The 24,646-nt window shown below is 37.2% G+C and overlaps 1 protein-coding gene across 1 annotated transcript in view; it reads right to left on the reverse strand.

The window, feature by feature from the left end:
* The window catches only part of NEGR1 (neuronal growth regulator 1), a 724,429-nt gene that overhangs the window by 276,221 nt on the left and 423,562 nt on the right, over positions 1-24,646 (reverse strand). The window lies entirely within an intron of this gene.

The following is a 24,646-nucleotide window of genomic DNA, read 5'->3' on the forward strand; positions in this document are numbered from 1 at the left end:
AACTCCTTTAACTGTTGTCACCCCAGGACTGAGGGCTTTGACATTCACAAGATCCTAGACTTGCTGCCATCTTATTTATTTCTGCCCCTTGTCCTTCATCAATTATCCAACTAGGCACCCTTCATAAGCTGAGCTTAAATTTTATTCTCTGTATCACCAAGGTGGAACTGTCATTTTTTCCCTCTATATTTCTACCCACTTCCTTTCAGTTTCTTATCTAAATGCTCTTCTATTTCTTATAACTCATTTTTGTTTTACTGTTAAAATGTTAAGGTAATTTCTGAGTGTGTATACACTTAATATGCCACCTAGAGAGAGAAATAAATAATAACCATTTTGAGTTAACATCAATAAAATAAATTCAGGATATGCAAAAAGATCCAGAAAAGTGGTGAGATAAATGGCTAATACTTTGATAAAGGATTTTGCTATTAGTCACACTTCAGACATTAAAAATTTACTAGGGTCCTAATATATTGTTAGGCAATGAGGAAAAAAATCAGAAGTAGATATCACTCATCTGGCTCTCAAAGAGCTCGCAATCTGATTTAGAGGCAGCACACACACCAAAATAAGCACAAATATAAGAAAGAACAGATTTTTTTTTTTTTATGCTGTGGTAGAAGCATCACATGTAATAGAAACTCATAAAATGGTGAAAACTCTCAGAGTGGAGCACTCATGGCAGACTTTGAGGGAAAAGCCAGGCTTGCACAGTGTGAAAGAAGCTGCATTCGCAGGGGGCATTTCTAGTTAATGGGAAAGGAAAAGGGTTCATAGGCAAGAAGAATCTTATGTCACATGCGGTATGAACAGTCCTAAGTCTGCTTGAGCAGAACGTGGGGTTTATGCTAAAGAACAGTGAGAAACGCCCCGAGAGGTGCTGGTGGGGTCTGAGGCCGGTCCCTGTGAAAAGCTGGGGAACAACTGCCGGGGTCAGGACTGGGTGTCAGAAAGGAGCGAGCAAAGTTTGGCACCGCGCCGCGAGGCAGGGAGTCACAACCCCGCACCATTCGGTGTGAGGAGAGGTGTGTGAAAACCATGCGGTCGTGCCAGCACACAGGCTCCTGGTTTGAACCCCAAGGAGCACAGGAGAGGCTCCCAGTGTGCGCAGGGGGACTGTGACTAGACCGTCCCTTCGGAAAGGAGGCCGCTGACCGAAGCCGGCTCCTTACTGAGCCAAGGAGCCAGAGGAGGGCGCGACGCTGGTTCAGTTCAGCTCAGTTCAGCAAACAGACAACCAGATTCTGGAAGTAAGAGGCTCGTGCAAATATCTGGAGACAAAGAAGCATAAAACAACAGGCTGAGGTCCTGGCAGAGTGAGTTCGAAAGAAAAGGAAACGAGAATCAGGGCCAACCTTGCTAACGAGAAATCGAGAAAGCTACTGGTGAGATTTATCATTCTTACGGCCCCTTGAGATGAAGACTACAGACGGAACACATGAGAGCAGTCCCAGGTTCTGATTTTCCTATCTTTCCTTGCATGTTCTTAACATATCTTTTATCGACGCTCTTAAAAAAAATTATTTCTCCAGAATTAAACATTTGTTTCCCCCCATGATTTTAGAAGGGGCCTTACTGGCTGTGTGATTGTAGACAACTTACTTAACCTCTCTGAACTTCATTCTACTCCTCTTCAAAAATAAAACAATAATGACTGACCGTCTCTCACAGTTCTGAAGATTAAATGATATGGAATATGCCCTAGTAAACAGCACAGAGCTATTCCAAGAACATGTTCATTAGTGCGTGTTTCCTTCAGTTCTGCACTCCCTCCTTCTTCCTCCTATTTTTTCCATTTCACATGTCCCTGCGCCGAACAGGATGGGAGTAGGAAAAGGGGTGAGTAGCAAGGTCACGTTATCCTTCCCACGGGATGCTCTGCCCTGAGAGAAATCTGATAGGAGCAGAAGGGTTGCGGGGCCGAGCGCCAGGCATTTTCTGCGGCCTCCATGCGATGGTGGAGAGCCACTACCCGACTCTGCGGGAGGACCTGATAAAAGAAGAAATGTAAAATCTTCACAATGGCCTGAAAGCAGCAGTGATCTGACCTGCTCTCTGATCGCTCGGATTTGATTCCCTCACCTCTGTCCTTTGTTCTCTGCTCCAGCCACACTGGTCTCCTCACCTCTCTTCAAACACGGGACTCTCCGGTGTCAGGGACTTTGCACTGGCGGCTGCCCACGCTGGGGCCCTTCCCACCAGCGGCTGAGGGCAGCTCCCTGTCTGCCTTCATGCCTTTGTGCAAAGATCAGCGAGGCTACACTTTTAACCGTATTTCAATAGAAGCGTCTTCCTCTCTGCTCCTGCCTTCCCAATCCACTTTATCAGGCTTAATCCCCCCATCTAATCTAATCACCTTCTAACATACTATGTGATTCAATATTTATTATTTATGATCCATTTTCCTTACTGGAAAAAAACCACACAACACAAAGCTCTACAAAGAAAATAGCTTTTGTCATTTCTGTGTACTCCTCTTTCCCAAGTTCTGGCACCTGGTAGAATCTTAATAAATACTTGTTGAATTAATAAAGGGCTGTATTTTACAAGATAAATCTGAGCGACTTACTTGAGTAACTAAACAAAACTCGTTAAGAGATGTGGCTGAATGCTTTTAATAAGAAAAGAATTAATTAAGATTTTTTTTCTTTGATCAGGAGACAATACTTATGAGAAAGAGTCCAAAACTAACTTTGAAATAAAATCAGATAAAAGTCAACCAAAGCAATTTGAAAGCAGGGAAATCTCTCTTCAATCTTGTGATTGGAACAGGGATCAGGAAGATGAATTCTGGGGCAGGCATAGACTCTAATGTCAAGGGGCATGGGAGGCGCCCTAAAAAATGTTTTTTACAATAAGAGGATACAGACAACCCAGAGTAACTGATTGGAGAAATAACTAGCATGTGTACAGGTTTCTTAGGAATAAATATTTCAGTACAGGGACGGTGACAACCAGAGCCTCAGAGGGAGCTGTTGAAGCGCTAATTTTTTACTCTGATCGGTAAAATGTTGATAACAGCAATAAAGAAGAATCAAATGTTTTAGAGAAATAGACAAAATTCAGAAAGTCTAGAAGCAGGTCTACACATCTACCCTGCAATTCATGCTGAGACGATAGTAATGATGACCACGATTTTTTAAAGAAGTATTGTTTTGGTAAAACGTATATGTCTTGCTTAAAAAGGGTTTGAGAAACACAGTTTACACAAGAAAGTCCTATGTGATGCACACGTCACACTATCATATAATTTACTTGCGTATATATGTAATTTTTATCTGGAAACTTTATATGACTTTCCAAACTCTGAAAATGCATTTCTGAAAAGCATTTTGGGTTCACTGCCACATTTTCCAAAATATTATCAAATAGATGATTAACATCTATACTTATTATGAAAAATCACAAAGTGTAAATAAAAATGTCTTTCCAATATTCACAAACATTTGTTTTCATTTAGATTTAATAGCCAAATTGTTTGGCATTTAAACCTTCTTGATCCATCCATACCAACAGATTGCACAGGCACATTTGCTGCACCGGTATTTCTCTTTCTCTCTTCCTGGGTGTGTGTATGTGTGTGTATTTGCTTCTATAAAGAAATGACCATGGAAAATAAAGTGACCTGATAACAAAACAAAAAGACAGCCAACCCAATGGAAGATGATATTTGCCAACAACAGCTCAGGCAAGGGGTTAATATCCGAAGAACTCATACAACTCGACACCAAACAAATGATCCAATGAAAAAACGGGCAGAAGACATGAACAGACACTTCTCCCAGGAAGACATACAAGTGGCCAACAGATATATGAAAAGATGCTCAACCTCACTAGCTGTCAGGGAAATGCAAGTCAAAGCCACAGTGAGATACCGCCTCACACCCATTGGAATGGCTCTTATCAACAAGACAGGTAATAGCAAGTGCTGCGGAGGCTATGAGGAAAAAGGAGCCCTCCTGCACTGCTGTGGGAATGGAAACTGGTGAGTCACTGTGGAAAACAGGATGGAGGCTCCTCAAAATATTAACAATAGTTACGATATGACCCAGCAATTCCTCTTCTTGGTATCCAGAAAACGCGAAAACATTTTTTGCAAAGATATGTGCACCCCTATGTTCATCGCAGCATTATTCACCGTAGCCAAGTCATGGAGACAACCAAAGTCTCCTTCCATAGAGGACTGGATTAAAAAGATGTGCTCCATATATGCTCTGAAATGCTACTCAGCCATAAGAAAAGAAGAAATGCTGCCATTTGAGACAACATGAACGGACCTTGAGAATGTTATGCCAAGCAAAATAAGTCAGTCAGCAAAAGCTAAGAACCATATGATTTCATTCATATGTGGAATATAAAACTAAAACTCATAGATACAGACAACAGGATGGTGGTTACCAGAGGAAAGGGGGTGGGAGGGTAGTAAAGCGTAAAGGGGGCCAGATACATGGCGAAGGAAGATGACCTGACTTTGGGTGGTGGGCACGCAATGCAACATGCAGATTATGTATATCATAGAAATGTACACTTGACACCTGTATGATGTTATTGACCAATTTCACCCCAATAAATTTAATTTTAAAAAGTGAAAGAATAGCGGGTAAGAAATAATTTAATTTTGTCATTATTCGAATTTTTACATTTTTTTCTTCCTAATAAGCACTAAGGCTCAGAAAACAAGGAAAGAAAGTTGTCGGATTTTGTTCTTACATGGATTCGTGATTTCAGCAATTTAATGAAGATAAGAACAAGGAGATAATTCTTATTAACAAGACAATATAAGTCAGGAAGGTAAATTTTATGTGCTGAATTTTATGCAGTATGTGCTCTACAGCCTCTCTCATTTTTTTAAAAATATTTTTTTCTTATTGACTTTAGAGAGAGAAAGGGAGAGGGAAAGAGAGATTTCTGAAACATCAATGTGAGAGAGAAACATCAGGAGGCTGGGGACCCAGCCTGCAACCCAGGCATGTGCCCCGACCCGGGATCGAACTGGTGACCTCTTGGTTCATGAGTCAAGGCTTAGGGGCTGAGCCACACCCGGTCGGGCTCTTTCTTCATTTTTTAAACCAACAGAAGACATTTTGTGGAATAAAATACATAGAACTAAGCTCTCAGTATTGCCCTTGGAGGAGCTCCCTCCACTCAGATGGCATTATTGTCAAATGGCCATCACCGCATGATTATGGGACGATGTAGCTCTGCTTCTGTGATTAGCACTCAGGGTGAGGAGCACTCGCTCTGACATCTCAAATCATACTTTCCAAAAAACATGTGGGGTCATTTTTTTTTTTTTAAAGAAGAGAGGAGGTAGTAAGATATATTTTTAGAAAGTTAATAGAAGCATTGCTTATTAGAGGTAATTTTTTTTTTTTGTGGAAGCAATAACATAAATGGAAAAAGACAATTTCTTCAATATAGAATATAGAGACAAGAGTTCCTTTTTCTGTTGTACAAATTTCATTTAAAAAGCACATTGCTTCTTTCTTGACTCCCCACCAGAGGAGCAGGCAAAATTGGACTTGCCTCAAGTGATGGTTGCTGTTATATGCCACTGCAGGAGGAGATACAAAACTGACATATTGTTTTCATATATAGCATCTTCTGAAGACTAGCGCTTTCCTAGCACATAGCCATTGCCGGAAACTGGTATAAAACTGTTGGGATTTAATTTTAAGGGAGCTGGAAGTTTTGGAGTAGTACTTCTATGAAAACTAAGTATCTGTTCCCATTCACAAATGAACAAAGGGAAGTAAATGAGGAAAATCAATAAGCATGATTACTCATTAGGCTCCTATTTACACTTTTATTGTAAAGACACTCATTGATTTAGAATTGACGCCTCCATCTTTTATAAGACATAGGTGCTTATCAGCAATGAATAATAAAGTATTACACTTCACAAGTATATATGATTTGCAGATATCTAGATTTTCTATCAGAGACCCAGGCTCAGACAATGTGTTCAATTTTACACTCATCAATTACTATCTTTAATTCATTAGTGACACATTCAACACACATTATTGAGTCCCTCTTTTTTTTTCTTTCCTTTGGCCAGCTTCCAAATATATACTAGAAATATAAAGCATGGTAAATGCTTACTTAATTAATATGCTTGTTCTCCTATATTGCAGGTATTGTTTTGTCATTAGCACAATGCTGGTAATTTTAGAGCGGTATCTGGGGGGAAATGCAATGCAACATTAAAGTAAAAAATTGGGTACCAATGGCCTGGATTGCATTTCATAGTTCTTTGGAAAGGCATTTGCATTTGTGCTGGTAAAATGCAGTATCTCTTGCTGGTTAGCTTCGAAGTTCCATGAGGACTCTGTGCCTTTAGAAGAAATCCAGTTTCCTTTTCTAACACTTCCCAAAGATTTGTCAATTTTATATTACTAAAAATATAAATTTATAGGACTGATACATAAATACTCAAGAATTCTGAATTTTCTCTTTACTGCTCTTGGCTCAGAAAGCACAAATCAGAGGCTGCAGCATTGCACAAAATGTGTTTTGGGGGATGGGTAGGAGACGACAAAACAACCACCTTCAATAAAAAAATAAAATAAAATAAAAACATTTTATAGGACATTCTCTTGGTAAGATTATGGTGAAAATGTTTTGCCATTTTCAAATAAGCTTGGGAAATACTGGGTTAAACAGAAGAGGCACGATTTCATACGCCTGGACTTCTGAGAGCCCTTAATGTGGTAATGTGCACTGTAACTCCGCAAGACAGGTGTGCTCAGCTTTCCTCTAGTCAGTGTGGTCACAGGACATTTTTTGTTTTGTTTTGTTTTGTTTTCCTATAGATTATCTACTGGAATTATTGTTAAAAAAAATAAAAAATAAAAACCACTTTGGGAAAGCTGCACAGTATGCTGATTAGCTTCAGAGATTAGACTGAGATCTAAAAGGCAAGTGCATCTACATTTTAATACTGAAATATCTGATATATCTACTAATGTTTGGAAGGAAGCACATTGTCTTTGTAGAAAATAATAAGAATCAGGGAGGGTTCTGAGCATGGGAGTTACTCAGGTTGTTTGCGGGAACAGTTTGCAGATGTTCATTTTAGCATCTGAGAGGCAACATTCTTCCAGTGGACTTGAATTATATATATATTAGACAAACTAAAAGAAAAACTTTCTTAGAAATTTTAGTCTATCTTCTAACTGTTCCAATTTTCTCTTATTCAGCACTATGCCTCGGGTTTGTTAAAATTGCAAATGTCACGTGCCCAGATTGAGTGAAAGTTAGTAAAATAGATCTGATGCATTATTTATATTTCAGCTTCATATCATACTTTTGGCTGAAGAGCCCAAGGCTGTAAGAACTTTTCAATACAGCAAAAATAATAGAAGTTAGTAGGATTTTGGAGAAGCTAGGATAAGGTGAGTGAGAGTAGGGGACCTAGGAAAAGAGTAAATACTGACAAACAATTCAAAGTTCATTAAAATAGCAGAGAATAAAACAATAGTAATATAACAAAATGAAACAGCATAGAATTGGATGTACCCTCCAATTGCACGTATAGTGTCATTTCCAAAAGGACAGAACATGTCAATGACAGCCTCTTACAAACAAGAAACAATGAGTCATCTGTTACCCACCTCCACCTTATACAATTTAATCATTTCTTTTCAACCATTATGTTGAAACTTCCTAAATTGGAAAGTATTAAATCTTTCAATGTGATTAATACCTAGAAAATCTAGTTAATTTTTATACTTTTATGAAATTCTCATAAAATATCATAAGCTTCCTCATATTGCTGAGAGCCATCAATTCCCTTATTGTGGTGTGGGACTGACCGGTTCCAGGCCTCACCTACAACCCTAAGGAAGGAGAGTAAAGAATTCACAGAGATGTGCCAGGTTTCTTTGTAGAGCTGTGGCTCTGAATCCAGATGGCCTCAGTTCAAGCTGTGTCTCTTTCTTTTCCATTCGGGGAGACTTTGGGCAAGTTTGTTAACCACTCTTAGCCAAGCTTCTACGGCCTTGTCTGTAAAAATGTGTGTAATAATAGCACATACACCTCATAGAATTGTTGAGGGTATATTGACTTATTTTACACAAAGGCCTTTGAATATTGCCTAGTGTTAGTAACAGCTCAATAAACAATTCTTTTCATCATTATTTTGATATTATAAGCAACTTTTCTCCATAAATGATCCCCTTTCTTCTATGCCAATCTCTCTCCGATGCCTTCTCCCTTTTAGTCTGATTTCCCCAAAGTAAAAATAAATGCTCCTTGAGCTATGCTTCTAACTTCATCTACCATCCCAACTTTCCCCTTCCCTCACTGCCAACTTCATTAAAGTCTCATTCCCCCCAAATGCAATCTGTCCTTAAACCTCTGTGGCCACGGGCGCCCCAGGGAAACGGCTTCCACTGAATGCCTGACGGCCTCTTGCTTTCAGTGCCCTGAGCCGTGCACAGTCCTGCCGTCGCAGGCCCCGAGAGGCTCACGTGCCTTCTTGTCCTCTGGATGGGGGGCTGCTCCTCTCCAGTCACCTAAGTGGGTCTCCCCCCACTTGCCACGTTGCAGCTGTCATCCTCCTGTGCCTCCCCCCTCAGCAGCCTTACGTTCAATCTACATACTTCCTACCTGAGACTCTCTTTTACCCCTTTAGCTCTATGTTGCTAACTTCCAACTTTCCTTCACTAGAGGTGGCCTATTTCTTAATTTCCAGTTACTAGTCACATTGACATTTTCACATGGGTGCCCACCAGCACCTCTACTCAGCATGAATTTCCCACCTCTTGATTCTCTGTTCCGTCCGCTATCCTGCTGCCAGGTTTAGTATTCGTCTTTCCGTGCACACTTCAAACAGCACCTCTTTACAGAGCCTTCTAAGAGCTTCAGCTTAAATTTTACCAGAACTCCACTTTTTGTTTGAATCTTTCTCCTAGTTATGGTTAGTTTTTACATGTAAATCCATTTTTTTTTAACCTACTACTGACTGTAAGCTTTTGAGAGCCCAAAACACCATTATAGTTTTCAAAGTACTTCAAAAATGACAGGATGAACAAAAATATCTTATATTTAATGAATGGTTGCTGAAGTGAATTGCTGAATGTAGGGTTATTTCTTCTTAAAATGGTAAATGAGATAGAGTGATGACATGATTTGTACATATAGGAGCATAACATAGTTACAGACATTGGAGTAAAAAAAACAACAATATGGTTCTAATGACTATGATAAGAATAGCCAAAATGAATATTTATATGTTTTTACATAAAAATTTAAAAGTACAAAATTAATTATACACATATATTTGTGCAATATATGCAGTATATTTTCGCATGGCATTTCAGATATGCCATTACACGGGTTATTTTTGTGATGATAGGTATTAGAGGAAAACAACTAAAGATGACTCATCTTAGAATAATATTATGTGTTCAAAGTCATTGGAGAAAAATTATTTTTAAATTGTAACATATGAATCAAAGAGCTAGAAAGGACTGAGAAAGTCATCTACTTTATACTCCTGCCTCAGGGGTATAAAGGGTTTAAAGTTTTTACATTCTATTGAAATGAACAATTAGTATTCAATGAAAGAGAATATTCATAGAGTTCCTGACAATGTGATTCAGGATCTCCCTGGATTGTTATTGTTTCAACATTTTCATCATTCTTGGAGTAAAAAGTTTAAAATTACCTGGGATTTCGAGCAAAGCCAGATGAGCTAACTAGATAAAATATCTGTCTTATTTTTATAAAAGAAATGCTACCTTCTAACTTTTGAAATTAAGTTTTTCTTATTAGTTAATTTCTATTATTACATATAATCTTTGTATTATACTATTAGACTTTTTACTTTTTATATATTTTAAAATATATTTTGATGAGTTTTTATGTCCAAAACAGAATCTGGACATTTGACATTTAATAATTTGTCAAATAATATATACATAGATATGTATCTTTACAAAAACTATCGTATCTTGTTTTGTATGTATACTTTCAGAGATTATGAACGTACAAGCAACACATTTGATTTTAAACATCCGTTTTACAGTTTACCATTAAAATACTATTCAAAATACACATTTTCTTTCTAAGGTTGTGCAGCAACATTAGAGAAAACCATAATGCATTGAAATAATCAGTGATTGGTATATGGTCTTGTAACTGGGACAGAGCTTAGTTTCTAGAAAAGGTACATTTCTCATCTAAGCCTCTCCAAGTTGTTCAAGTCCAGAAGCCATCTGCTGGTTGTCTCTTGGACAAAGTTTGAATGAAATCAGGAGAGCTCTCCTAGACCAAAGTTTCCATAAGAGATTACATTAGAACCAGGAACCTGCACTGTAATCATGCCTTTTAGTATCTATAATAATAGAACTAAATATTTCCAGAAAAATTGAATGCATTTTTCAACATGCAGAAGGAAAGAAATGTACATAACTATCTGCTTCTCTCACAAGTAAGAAAAGCAAACTTCTGCAATTCTATTCCAACCAAACTAAAAATGCCAAGTGATATTTAAATGCCAATGTGCCTTTGTGAAGGCAATTCTGGATGGGCTCTAAGAGGAGACAGGAACACTTGAGAATGCAATGCAGTCGACTTGGGTGCTTCCTAAAATTGTTCTCTAATATCTGGGTGAGAAGAAATCAGAAACCATTCATGCATGTTTTAAGCAAAAAAAAAAAAAAAAGTGAAAAAAACACACCAATCTTTCAGCTATAATAAACTCCAAGCAAAAGTAGAGACGTAACCTGAATTTTAAAATAAGCCCTTTTGATTTTTCAACTTATGAAAAAGGAAATGAAACAGGCTCAATCATATTATATCCAAAATGTCTGTTAAAATGTGACCTTTTATTCAACCAGTTTTTCAATAGCTCTAAAATTACAAATTCTGGTCCTGATTTTTCTATATATTTCCTATTCAATCACCTTTTGGATGGAGGTAAGGTAAGAAACTAACCTTTTTTCTTGTAGAGAAATGCTAATGCTGGCTGAAAGCCTAGCCTTAGTTTGTTCCATCCCTCGAAATGGAGATAAAGGTGGAGAAATGTTATTGTTACAGTAACAAAGATAAGAAGAAAGTAATAAAGTGGGTAAGAGAGCCTCTCACAATGCAAGTTGGTCATTTATCTTACCATTAGTTGTAAGGCTTTTTGAGTATAAACATGACAAACAAAGTGGAGAGTAAAATACATTCTATACTTTTTCATTCTTCCTTCAGACAAAGTAAGGCCAAAAGAAATATCTACAAAAGCTAATTTTCCTTGGTGCCACTTACTAAGAAGTTAAAAGTTGGATCTAATAGCTGGCTTTTCATCCACAAGTTATAAATACCCCCACCTCCCTCCTGACCCATTTGTGGGACCTCTCAGATCAAGTTTCCAGCCCCCATGGCTAGAAGGGGTGACAGTCCTTTTAGGCAACCACGCTCCTTACATCAGATGACTTCCATCCACCGGCTACGGGAGGGAGCAGGCCACGCTGGAGTGAAAAAGTTTTATCATCCCTCTTTCCTTTCCTTTCTAGGTTACTATTATCCCATCTATTTCCCCGAAGTGGACCTCTATAAAAAGTCCTGCAGACTTTGCTTTGTCCTCGGGGAAAACCTTTTATGAACCTCAGGGTCTTGTTTTAGTTACTGAGGATACATAGAACTGCATTATACGAGCTCCCTGCTTTCCTTATTTAATTCAAATTATGATGCCTCTGTTTATTATTAGAGACTAAAGAGATAACATAACAAAGAGCAAACAGATCAAGACAAAAAATAAAAAACAGAAACAAAGAACCCTCTTAAATCATTCTTACCCTTAAAAACAAAACAAAACTGGATATTTCCCTCCTATTCTACTTCTGTGCAACTGCACCTTCATTCCAATGAATTCTAGGAGTGTCTCAAACAAAAGCTTATTTTTCTTTCATGACCACCACAAAATCAGGAAATCGATTCATTCATTCAAGAAAAATTTTACTGAGCACGTATTAAGATCTAGGTGAGAGGAATATAGTAGTGAACCAAAAGAACAGAAATCACTGCCTACATGGACTGGATAGATTTTTGTTTTCCTGCTTCCACATATTTCTCTTAGGGAATTTACATCACTCATTGCTATAATACAGCTATGTATACATCTATCTTCCTAATATACTATAAACTTTTAAAAGCGGTCAACCTTATTTGTTTAATTTTTTCAGCCATTCATTATTTGGGCCTCTAATAAAGCATAACATATAAATAGTTTTTATCAAATTGTGAATGAATTATTCCATTATTGCTACATAATATTTGTATTACTCTTTAGGCTTGCTACTCTGTACCATATATGGGTTCCAGATATAGAGATTAATATAAGTATGATTTAAGAGAGGAACATATAATGTAATGGAATTAAATACCTAAAATTATGAAGCCTAATTTCCCTCATGGATAACCCACATCCTAGGAGCAAGGTTGGGACCCTAAGGAAATGAGCTTATTCATGCCACAAAGATGCTTTTTGGGGCAATAATGGAAGGGTTTCTCTGCTGTATATAGGAAAATAAAGTCATTAAAAGAAATAAAATAAAATAAAATCTTGACCAACTGAGATTTAGATTTAGTGAAAATTAAATTTATAAGGTATACCATTTAACATCACCCTTGGCAAATTTCAGGGTACCATAGCTTTGGTGCCATTTGGAACCAGAAGGCAGACATTTTAATATTACCCTTTCATTACTTTCATAAACAAGTGATGGGGATGTTTTAAAAAGTATTTTATAGTTAAGTTAGGTCCATTGGATGCTTCAGAGTTGACAAGTGAACATTTACTTTCAGGGATTATTTTGCAAGCCTACAGTTTCTCTTCAGTGTAATCAAAGAGACTCCCTGTAGAGTTTTCCTCAAGTGTCCTATTAACCATCAGAAAGTGGGGTCTAAATTACTCACAAAAAGAATCTGACCCAACGATTTCTTCCATTTATTGTGTCCCAGTTAGGCTCTCAACCACTCGATTTCATTGTATCCTAAATTTCAACACATTCATTATTGCTCTAAGGAGGAGACACCAGAGTTTTGGGCTGATCTGCTAATTCTTTATGTGAATCCTTTTTGAGCTGGAGGTTCAACAACTGTAGTTGCAGAATATAGTACAAAGTTGCACTAAAATCAGGGCTCAGAAAATATCTTAAAACCTTTCTGATGATATGGGCCTCTGTGCATCTATGAACATTGCAGAAATACTGACAATGATGGTGAATATCATATTTGTGTTTATCATTTTTTGCCACTACTGATCAACTTATTTTTAAGTCATGTGGTGCTTGCTTTCTCATATAGCCCTACCTCTTCCATTACTTCCTATTTCAAAATGTAGATAATCTACCCTTTAGTCCCTCCAGGCTCATCTTCCTGGGAAAACTCACTCAGCTCTCCAAATATCCATTCATCCTTTCTGTGAGTGTTTGCCAAGGACCTACCACATGCATTTTTCTTAAGAATTATGGACAATCAAATATATGTAATACAAAATGATCTTCTGAAAGTAAGACGTGATTGAATATACATACAAAATAACTGTTACAGAGGTTCAGATAGTACGGAGTCACAGTTACCTGGTTTTGTCAGTAAGATTTTAATTTGAATATTTTATAATTCAGCTGTCATTGGTTTCTTCAGCCTAAGAACAATTTCGACTAAAATTTTCATAACTGGATCAGCCTCTTTGTTAACAACGAATATTAATTTTAACCAATGCTTAATATGTTGAATCTGAAAATGTCTTTCAGTATTCTATTATTAAAAAGATAATGTCATTCATGTACAAAATGAACTTTATTTTATAGACTCTCCTTAAATGCTATTGTTCTTTCAGGCTCCCAACTCAGGCCCTAATAACCTGCAAAATGATCTTCAATAGGATGTCGGTGTGGCTGAAGATCAGCCGCAGCTGCAGAGCTCTGTTGCCTTTCTGAGTCTCTTTTTACCTTGAAGCTGGGTATCATGCTTGAGTTTCTCATTTAGCTAATTGGCACTTAGGTCTTATGAATTGAACTGTCCTTTCTCAGTCAAATAATTAAAGCCGTAGACTCTTAGTTTCTCTTCATTCAAGCATCAGCTCAACACTGAAAATTGCATATAAAATAACCATCTCCTCAGTCAAGAATTGGAAATAAGACCTGTCCTGCAATTACTTATCCCCTCTTTCTGCCTAATTCTGCAATCCTCTCCCACTGGTGGCTTAGATAACCTTAGGATTAACTATCAAAAAAATGATGCTGATGTTGTTATATATCTGAGGAGCAAAAGTTGTCAAGCAATCCTAGGCAGATGTCATTTGGATCTTATTTTATTATTTTAAGGATCAGACTATTACATAAAAAATAAAAGCATGGTTTTTATAGTTATAAAGCTTGAGTTCCAAGATCTAACTCTAAATATCAGGAAGGATGATAATGGAACGTTTATGATAATAAAATAAAATAAAAATATAATGTGCTTGGCAAATGTAATGTAGTAAGTGCTCCATAAATAGTAGCAATAATGGGCCATGTAAGATTAAAAACACATACATCAATATCAACATCATATATCGGTATCCATGACGTGCAGTTTTAATTAGTGCATATACACTCATCTATCATGTCCATTTCTTAACACAGGAGTCAGGAAACTTTTACTATAAAGTTAGAGATAATAATTATTTTAGGTTTCCTGGGACATACTGTCTCTCTGGCAACCACTCACCTGTGTAGCTGTAGCAAGACAGCATGTACACTAGGTAACTGATGGGTATGGCTATGTTTCAGTGATGCTTTATTTACAAGAACTATCAGCAGGTTGGGACTGGCAAGGGAGATGAAGCTGAACGTACTGTGCTGACTGAATATTTGTGTCCTCCAGAAATTCAAATGGTAAAGCCTAATTCCCAATGTGATGATATTTGGAAGTGGGGTCTTTGGAAGGTGATTAGGTCATGAGGGTGGAGTGCTCATAAGTTGAATTAGTGCCCTTATAAAAGAGACCTCCATACAACACCAAAAACACAATTCTTAAAACAAATAACTGATAAACTAGCCTCAATTAAATTTAAAAACCTGTGCTCTGTGAAAGACAATGTCAAAAGAATGAGAATACAAGCCATAGATTGGGAGAACATATATGTAAAAGACACATCTGATAAAGGACTGTTATCCGAAATATACAGAGAACACTTAAAACTCAACAGTAAGAAAAGAAACAATCCATGGGCCAAACACCTGAACACACACCTCACCAAAGAAGATAGAATGGCAAATAATCATATGAAATGATCCTCCACATCATATAGCATCAGAGAAATGCAAATTAAAAACAATGAAATACTGCCCTGGCTAGTGTTGCTCAGTAGTTAGAGCATCAGCTCATGTAGCACAGGGTCTCGGGTTTGATTCCCGGTCAGGGCATGTCCCTGGGTTGCGGGTTCAGTCCCTGCCCTCTGTCGGGGTGCCTGTGGGAGGCAACAAGTCTATGTGTCTCTCTCACATCGATGTTTCTCTGTTTCTCTCTCTCTCTCTCCTTCCTTCCCTTCCTTCCACTCTCTGAAAAGCAATGGAAAAAATATCCTCCGGTGAAGATTAACAACAAAACCAATGAAATACCATCACATACCTATTAAAATGGCTAAAATCTGGAACACTGACAATACTAAATGCTGGAGAGGGTAGGGAGCATATAGGAACTCTCATACATTGCTGGGGGGAAAGAAAATGGTATACATCCACTTTGGAAGGCAGTTTGCTGGGTTTTTTTTGCAAAACTGAATAGACTCTTAACTTATGATCGAACTATCAGGCTCCTTGGCACTTACCCAAAAGAGTTGTAAACCTATGTCCACACAAAAACCTTCACACAAATGTTCATTATAGCTTTGTTCATAATTGCCAAAGCTTGGAAGCAACTAAGAAATACTTTAGTAGGTAAATGGGTGAGTTAAATGTGATATTTCCAGATGATGAAATGCTATTTAGTGCTAAAAAGAAACAAGTTATCAAGTCATGACTAATAAATGGAGGAACATTAAATGAATATTACTAAGTGAAAGAAGCAAATCTGAAATGGCTACATACTTTATGATCCCACCTATATGCATTCTAGAAAAAAACCAAAAATATGGAAACTGTAAAAAGATAGGTGGTTGCCAGGGGTTAGGGGGTGGGAAGAGGGATGAAAAGATAGAACACTGAGAATTTTTAAGACAGTGAAAATACTCTTTATGATATTATAATGATAGATGCATGCCATTATATATTTGTTCAGACCCATAGAATGTACACCAACAGGAGTGAGCCCTACGGTAAACTATGGTGTTTGGGTGATTCTGATGTGTCAGTGTAGGTTCGTTTTTGGTAACAGATGTAACACACTGGTGAGTGATATTAATAATGGGTGAGGGCATGCACGTGTGGAGGCACAAAATAACAATTCAGAGGAATTTAAGAATCAAATGATGTCTTTGAATAAAGGAAAGAAAATAGTACACTAAACACAATGTTGCCTTGGTTTATAGAGGTTGGAGTTTGAACCAAGGCCAAAAGAAACACAGCAAGCAAACTGCTGCACATGGCTTGTCCTCTGTGAGGGTTTTGCCTGTAATTTAGTATAGCACCTTGTGGCAAGTATATATAAATATGTACTTAATGAATACATAACGTTATCAAATCTATTGCTCAGGACTGCAACATTAAAGTGTAAAGGCTGCCTGGAGGAAGTAGTGGGACTTCTAACAAAAGATAGCAAACCAGGAGAGGCTGTTCCAGCACCTGAAATACTCTTGTCTAAATTATCTCGTTAGACCTGAAAGCTATTAAATACCTGGAATTCATATTGTTTTAAAAAAAGAAAAAGCCATATACCTTAAAATTCTCATTATCTAAATCCTTAAGTGACTACCATTTACGATTTTTTTTTTTCTATTAACTCTCCATGGAAGTTCACTTCCAAATTCACAGATACATTAATTTTCCTCCAAGTATGTTCTCTGTTCTGCCACTTCTGTCACAACATTCACACAATATCACTTGACCTGAAGAAAAAGTATATATACATACTTATATGTCTGCAGATTTCTAAATTTTCCAAAAGGAAATTCATGGATGTTTTCTGCAGTTTCATCCCTCCTTTAATTACACGGTATATTCCGTCTCTAAAGTGCCTTTCAGTCCACCTGGGTATTAGCCATTAAAAATGGAATATTGCTTGTCTCAATTATGTAAGAAGCTTATCTGATTCTAAGGGTCACTGAAATTTTCAACCCTCTTCCGAAAATAAAGGATATAGCCAGTGTAAATGATTCCGTTGCATTACTGGCTTTCAAGTGACAATTAAATTGAGCATAGGAGGGAGGCTATCTTCCTTAAGACTATTTCCTCTAGTGAGTAGTAAAATACATCAGCTTTTTATCATATAAAGGGGCAATTGACTTAGTGACAAATAGACACACTTGTAGAGAGCTATTCTGAAGTCAGGCATATAAATCTCATTAAAAAAATAGTGAAGTATTTCCTGTATAGATATTTACCAGAAGGGATCTTAGATAGGCAGATCAGTCAGTCAACCACCTTCCATTAAATCCAGCTCAGTATAGCATGTAGAATCAATATGAAAACATATAAATATAAATGTTAGAATCACTTAGTGTCACTTCTGAGTAAAAACAGAGGCCTGGGGAAATTTTCCTTCATCATCTTTATATAATAATAGAAACCTGAGCAGAAGAGTTGGGAAGGGGTGATTTCTCATTTTTATAATATTATTTTTTAATCCTATTCTGCCCATACCCCACACTTCACCCTGGAGTTTTACATTTTAGTTTTATTAGAGAAACCTAGATTACAAAGTTTTAAGAAAGAAAACAGGAAGAGTTGGGAAAATTGAAACTATTTCCTAGCTTTCAGGTCCTTTCAAATTCCATTTTGTAGGACAAGGTAAGTCTGCTAATATCTCATTGATGCTTGTTTAAGACTGGTTTTGGAAATCTTTCATGTTGATTATTTCGTCTTGTCTTCAAAAGTTGGACAAGTGTAACTTTTCCCGAGAAGCTTAAATTCCAAACAGGTTAAGCATCTTGCTTATGGACACAGGCACAATGGGAGAGCTTTGAGAGAAAACACTCTCAGTCCAGTGCTCTTTCTATTGTCTTTACTTCCCCATATAGAATATACATCATAGGGTATAATTAGCCTTTTAAGGACAATCTTTCTCTCCAATGTCAGGGTTACAAGTTCCTTGATTATTGATTATGTTGGTTTACAATGTAGTTCCCTCTGGGTAAATATGAAGCTCATGCCTGATGAGAAATACAGCACGCGCAGGTCTGCAGTAACTCATTGAATACATGTAAGTTATCTTCACTCTTGTTTTTTTAAGTAAAAGGCAGGCTGCTATCATTTGGTATGTTTTAAACAAGTGTCAGTCTCCAGATAAAGGGGGAAATATGATGATATACTGAGACCTTATCAATGACTCATGATATCTGTATTCTGGAAAAAATAAATGAAAAGTTTAAAGGCTATGCCCTTTGATTTTGTACGTTTATGCATGTGAGCATGTTTATTCATTTTTAGTTGACTAATCTAAATAATCTTTTTTTCTGCCTTCAAAATATTTTATTATCATTTTCCGAAAAAAATACCCAGGGACATTTGGTTCTGACCTAATGACTTAATTTAAAACAACTGAAATGAAACAAATACAATTTCACTTGGCTGTGCAAACGGGCAGTGTCTCTAACACGTGGAGGTACTGAGTTCTACAAAGGACTGTAATATGCTTCCTGTGATTCACACAAGAGGGAAAAAAAGACGTTTAGAAACTGATCAAAGAAAACTCTGAAGAAAATGGAATCAAAAGGCTGTACAATGGGAATGGGGGCAAACTAGAAAAAGGGCTCACTACAAATATTATAACAAGATATAATTCTGTTGTTTTTCTAGAAATGAAGGAGAGTTTATTAACCTAAGATAAGAAGGATGTTTTTGCTGTGTGCTACCAAAATAAACCTATGTGACCGAAAAGTAACCAAAAAAACTTATTTATAATAACAGCATCTGGAATAAAATATTCTGATGTAATACGGAGGGGGATATTTAATGAAGGAAACAGTTCTCCCTCTTATCACTATTTTCATGACATCACAATTATTCACTGAATCACCATTTGGCAAATTTCATTTTGAACAAAACACTGAATGCAGTATTGCCTCAGTGTAAAAATACTCTTAGCAGCACTGTCTTTTAATTTTGAATTTTCATTTAATTATCTAAACCACAGTTTCTTTGTGAGTAAAATAGACATGATAAAAATAGCACATCTTCTTTGCATAGTTACAAAAATATATAACATGGCACACTTAAAGCACTTGGCATAGTATCTGCCATGATATAAATACTAAAGAAAGCAGGGCTATTTATACTTTAAGCTCTTGTCTCTGACAACCGATCTTTGACTGCTACTTGGGGCCTTGAATTTGAATTTGTGTCTCCTGCCCCTGAACTAGGTTAACTCTCTATCCTGCTGCAGCCAACGCTCTGCTCTAGCTCCCTTTCCTAGAACCTGATAAGATAGTTCCAATCTCACTTTTAAATTTCGAGAGAGCAGGTCCTGTTCCAAACTTCAGAGACCAGTGGTTCTGTTGGATCATTTTCTCCTCTGTGATTTCAATGCCTTAACTCTTTATTGGTCAGACCACTGTGAAGTAACATGCTTGGCCTGTATCACCCGGCCCTTCCCAAACAGTTGCTCACCTTTAACATGCACCATGGATGAACATAGAAACAGTCATTAAAGCCCTGTTTGTACCCCCAAAGTATTTTTATTTCATAGTCAGATCATGACTCTATGTATGTGTGCACATGTATGTAAATTTCATATGTCTGCATTTTAAGACAATGTAATGAGGCAGAATGTTGTGTGTCCCATCTACGGAATTTAGCTTACAACTAGGTTCACAGAATTAAAGGACTTTGGGCAGGACATACCTTAGAGGTTCTCGTATGCCTTCATTTTAGGTGTAAGAAAGTTGTGTTCTTAAGAAGTTAAGGGGCTTGCCCAAGATCCCATAGTAAGGGAACCGGACTTACATTTATGACTTTTTTTCTTTTCCTTAGCCATGCTGCCTTGCTCTAGAAAAGACATCTGATCAAATGAGAAAATCGTAAAATGCTTGGCATAAACCTGTCGTTCCTGTTTTGTGTTTTTTGTTTTCTCTTTTAGCCTGCATCCTCTAACATAGATAATATCCAATATGATTAAGGAATTCAGTCATTTTAGGTTTTATCCCCTCTTCAGAAAATGGTGAACTCTTAGCTAAGGTCAGTTAAGAGCATCCCTAGATCTGTTATTTTAATTTGCCATTTCAAATTTACTTACACAGTTTACTTATTTCACCTCTAAAGTGTGCAGATAGTGCTTGTGAGAGTGGAGATTGCAGTATAATTTGAACACATCAAGATATGTATTTGAATCCTAGAGCAGTGAATGTTCAACATTTAACACAACGAATCCCCATTAAGGGCACAAGAGGCTCTGCTGGGGATGTCTCTGAAGATCAATATTATTAAATCACACATTTTCCCATTGTTTGACTTCCCAAGTCTCAGACAGAGGCCTTATTGATTTTACTTGACAACCTTTCCCCCCACCGTTTGCTTTTTGTGCTCTCACTACCCTCTGGATGTTGCTCAAGCAGTGACTTTTATCTTTCTGCGTGGGAGCTGTTCAGCCCGGAGCTGCTTCTGTGGCTGTCACTAAGGGAATGGCCACAGGCCTTCTGGGCAAATGTGCATGCTTCTTTTGCAAGAAAATATTCTGCCTCACTCAAAGGTGGCTACATAAATTGGCTTAAAACAGCACTCTTCCTGGAGAGAAGTCCAGGCACATTTTCTCTTTCTAAAGAACAGTATAATCAAGCATGTAATCCTTCCAATTTCTGTAATAAAAATCATTCTTGGCATACATATGGAGGAAATTGTGTGAAAGTAGTATCTATAAAAATATGAAAATTTGAAATTTTAAACTTTAAGAATTTAAGACAATAGTGTGATGAAGGCCGTGGGGGTGGGGCTGGTGCAGCGTAGAGGGGATCAATGAGGAAAAAGGGGGCATCTGTAATACTTTCCACAATAAAGAAAAATTTTAAAAAAAGAATTTGAAGAAAATTCATTAGTCATCTGGTTCACTGGTTGACTGAAACTTGGCAAAATAAAGGGAATAAAAGGATGCATTTAAAGAATTAGTTGAAGAAATGGGGAGATTGTCCTCTATTGGAATTATACATAACACCTAGGAAGTACTAATCATGAAATCAAATATTGGCCTCTAAAGATTCAGCAGCCGTCCATACTTGGGGTAATACTGAGGAGGAAATATGTACTAAAAATAGAAAATGGGATCCTTTTATAATCTACAGCAGGGGTAAGAAAATTTTTTCTGGAAACAACCAGATAGTAAATATTTTCAGATGTGCAGACCAAAGGGATTCTGTTGCAATAGCTCCGCTTTGCTGTTGCAGCATGAAGGAAGCCATAGATAGTACAAAAATAAATGGGTGTGGCCGTGTTCCAATAATACTTTACTTACACAGACTGAAGAAGGAATTTGTTGTACTGGCTGTAGTTTATTAATTCCTATAATCAGTTTTGGTTTATTGACTAGATAGATAAACAGATAAGAAGGGTATCTAATGTAAGATTATTTATTTTATTTAAAATGTATGCCCTTCTTTTAGCATTAACATTTTTAATGAAGAAATGGTGAGACTAAATTGCAAAATTTTGTTTAGTATAATATATAAAACTATACACTAAACAAATTTTTATAATTTTATAAATTTATAATTTTAATATATAATATATATTATAATTTGTTATATATATTAAATACAATTTTGCCACTGGCATCACCATTTTATTAAAATGTGTATATATACACACATTAAACAAAATTTTATAATTTGAATGTGTCTGTGATATATATACATTATATGTATATTGTATATACAATACATATATATATATATATGTTGTATCTATACAATATATATAATTATATCTTTTTCTCTGGAGTACCTTGACTAATACAATGACCTATAAATCAAATACTATGGTACCAATCATTAGTGCATTCTCTCACTTTCATAGGTGCCAGAGTTCACTTAGGCAGTATTCTTTATGGGATTATGTAGTCTTTATTACTATTTCAGTAATAGGGTCTCAACTCTATTTTACAATAGCTCCCATTAATGGAAATTGTTCCAGAAAATCTTGTTCATTTTGAGATTAACACCATTCTATAGCAGTAAGCCCATAAACCAAAAATTCTAATTCTATTATTAGCAACTCCACATACCCAGTACTTCACCTCCTATATGCATGCTCCTTTTAGTTATGGTTAATAGCTTGGGCTTTGGAGTCTATCAAAACTGATTGTGAATTTAAACTCTGAATCATACTAGTTGTAGTCCTTGGGGAAATTACTAAATGCTGAATCTTAGTTTTTTGTTTTTGTTTTAGCTTTTAAATGCAAATAAAACCACCTACAGTATAGGGTTTTGGTTTTTTTTTTAGGTTTATATAAGGAAATGAATATAAATTGCATGGCAGATAATAAGTGCTCACCTAAAAGAATATTGTTGACATCATTATTGTTGTTAGTGGAAATAGTAGAGATAAAATTATCACCCGAACTCACTAGAAACATATTTCAGGTTTTATCATTCAGTCAAAAATATTTTAGGCACCTACTACATTGAAAGTACAATGAAGATAAAGATAAAAGTGAATTCAGCTCTATGGATCTTATACCCAAGCAGAGATTAAAAATGGTGTTGTCTGCATCCACATAAATCTTGAAACGTGGGTTATGGTCAGTGGGTTTGTTAAATCTCAGGAATCTTCGGCCCATAGCTGAATAATTCCAGAATAATAACATGCATCCGTGTTAGCAATCATAGAGCTACATACTGCCTCTTTCATCATTCATGATAGGAAATCACGGATACCAATACTGTCTTTGCTTGTGGACTGTTAATGAGATTCCTGGTCTGACTTCCCAGTGGTTACATATACCCTTCTATGTATTCTGAGGATGGGCTGCTACTATATACAGAGTAGGTCCATATCAGCTTTCATGGTTAGGTTCCAAAAACATGAATGTTTTAGAGATATAAAAAAAATAATAACTTTAAAATAATAAAATTGAAAGGCAGTGCCCAAGAAAACTGATGCTGAAAGGCAGTCTGAATTGCATATCTTAACCCAGGCATGTTTGATGTTTAGTCTAGACATCATGATTAAAGATGATTATGTCAGGGCCTTAACAAGCTCAACATGTGTCCTTCTTTGCTTTAGTGGGGTTTGGAGAAATCATACTCTACTCAACCCCCTTACATCTGATTACCCCACCATCTGTAGAAAGAAATCACAGAGGGCTTAAATTTGCATACTGAAGCCTAGTAAAGGTGGGGACCTAATTCCGTTACCAAACTGCCTAAAGCAGACTCTTAATTCCACCTTAACCCTTTCCAATGATAGTTCCAGAAGGTACATGGACTCAGTTTATCACACGCAACAACTGAGAGGCTCGTCGCAAGTTTAAGAGTCTATCAAGTTCATCAAGCATACCGTATTAAATTTTATCTTCTGATTTATCGGCTCAAATCGTATTTGACTGACCGACTCTCTTTGTTCAGAGTGAGCCAGCGCACCCCTTACTGTTCACATCACCTTCGACAGGTGGGGAGGTGGCAGCATCTTCTTTCCCTAACTACCTGGAAACGACACCAGATCACTTTCTCCCGTCTTCCTGATTTAACTCTGTGCATCCAACACGTGCCCTGTAACCTTTCAGAATGGAGACGGGCGACTGGTGATGTGTGACGGCTGCCGGGCAAGAGGACACCTGGGAAGGGAAAGGAGGACTTTCTCGAAGACTGCATCTCCTGTTAGAGAAAACAAGGCAAGGAATTGGGTAGTGATCCCTGCAAGCAATAAGCTGTCAGGTGACATGTCCAGGCTGGTGCCGGTCAGAGCACCAGATGCCTGGGGTGACAAATTGGGCATAAAGCACACGCGATTTCAGGACACAGCAATGCAACAGAACTAAGAGGCAGAGCACGTTATCAAAAAGGGGCTGGAAGCTTTCCTGAAAGAGCTGGATCCGAGGAGCTCGGGGCTCCTCGTGAGCGACAGGAAGGCTGCCGTGACAGGGCACACAATCACACCTGTGAGGCTTCAGCTCTCTGCGCTCTCCGTATCGATCGGGCAGAGGCCTCTGCATCTCAGGTTGAGGAACAAAGCATAAAGAAGGGGATGCCGCTTTTACAAAGCTACTACTTCTGTTTTGTTTTATGATCCATTGGAGTTTAAATGTTCTATAATTACTATTACTAATGATCTTTTTAACATAGATAATTTTGTGGTTAAAAAAATCCTTCTTTAAGTTGGAGAAGGTAGCACAGATGAACACTATTAGCCAAGTATGGATAATTGTTGAAGTCAGAGGATAGGTGCGTTGGGTTTGTGATAGTATACTCTTTCTCTTAAACCTTACACGTCCCATTTCTCGCCTCCTGCCACTACAAATTTCTTGAAACAGCTAAGATTTGCCCACTGGTTCTCCACCCGCCCCTACACTCCTTATTTAA

The sequence above is a fragment of the Miniopterus schreibersii genome (assembly GCF_964146895.1).
Source record: "Miniopterus schreibersii genome assembly, chromosome: 8".
NCBI lineage: Eukaryota > Metazoa > Chordata > Mammalia > Chiroptera > Miniopteridae > Miniopterus > Miniopterus schreibersii.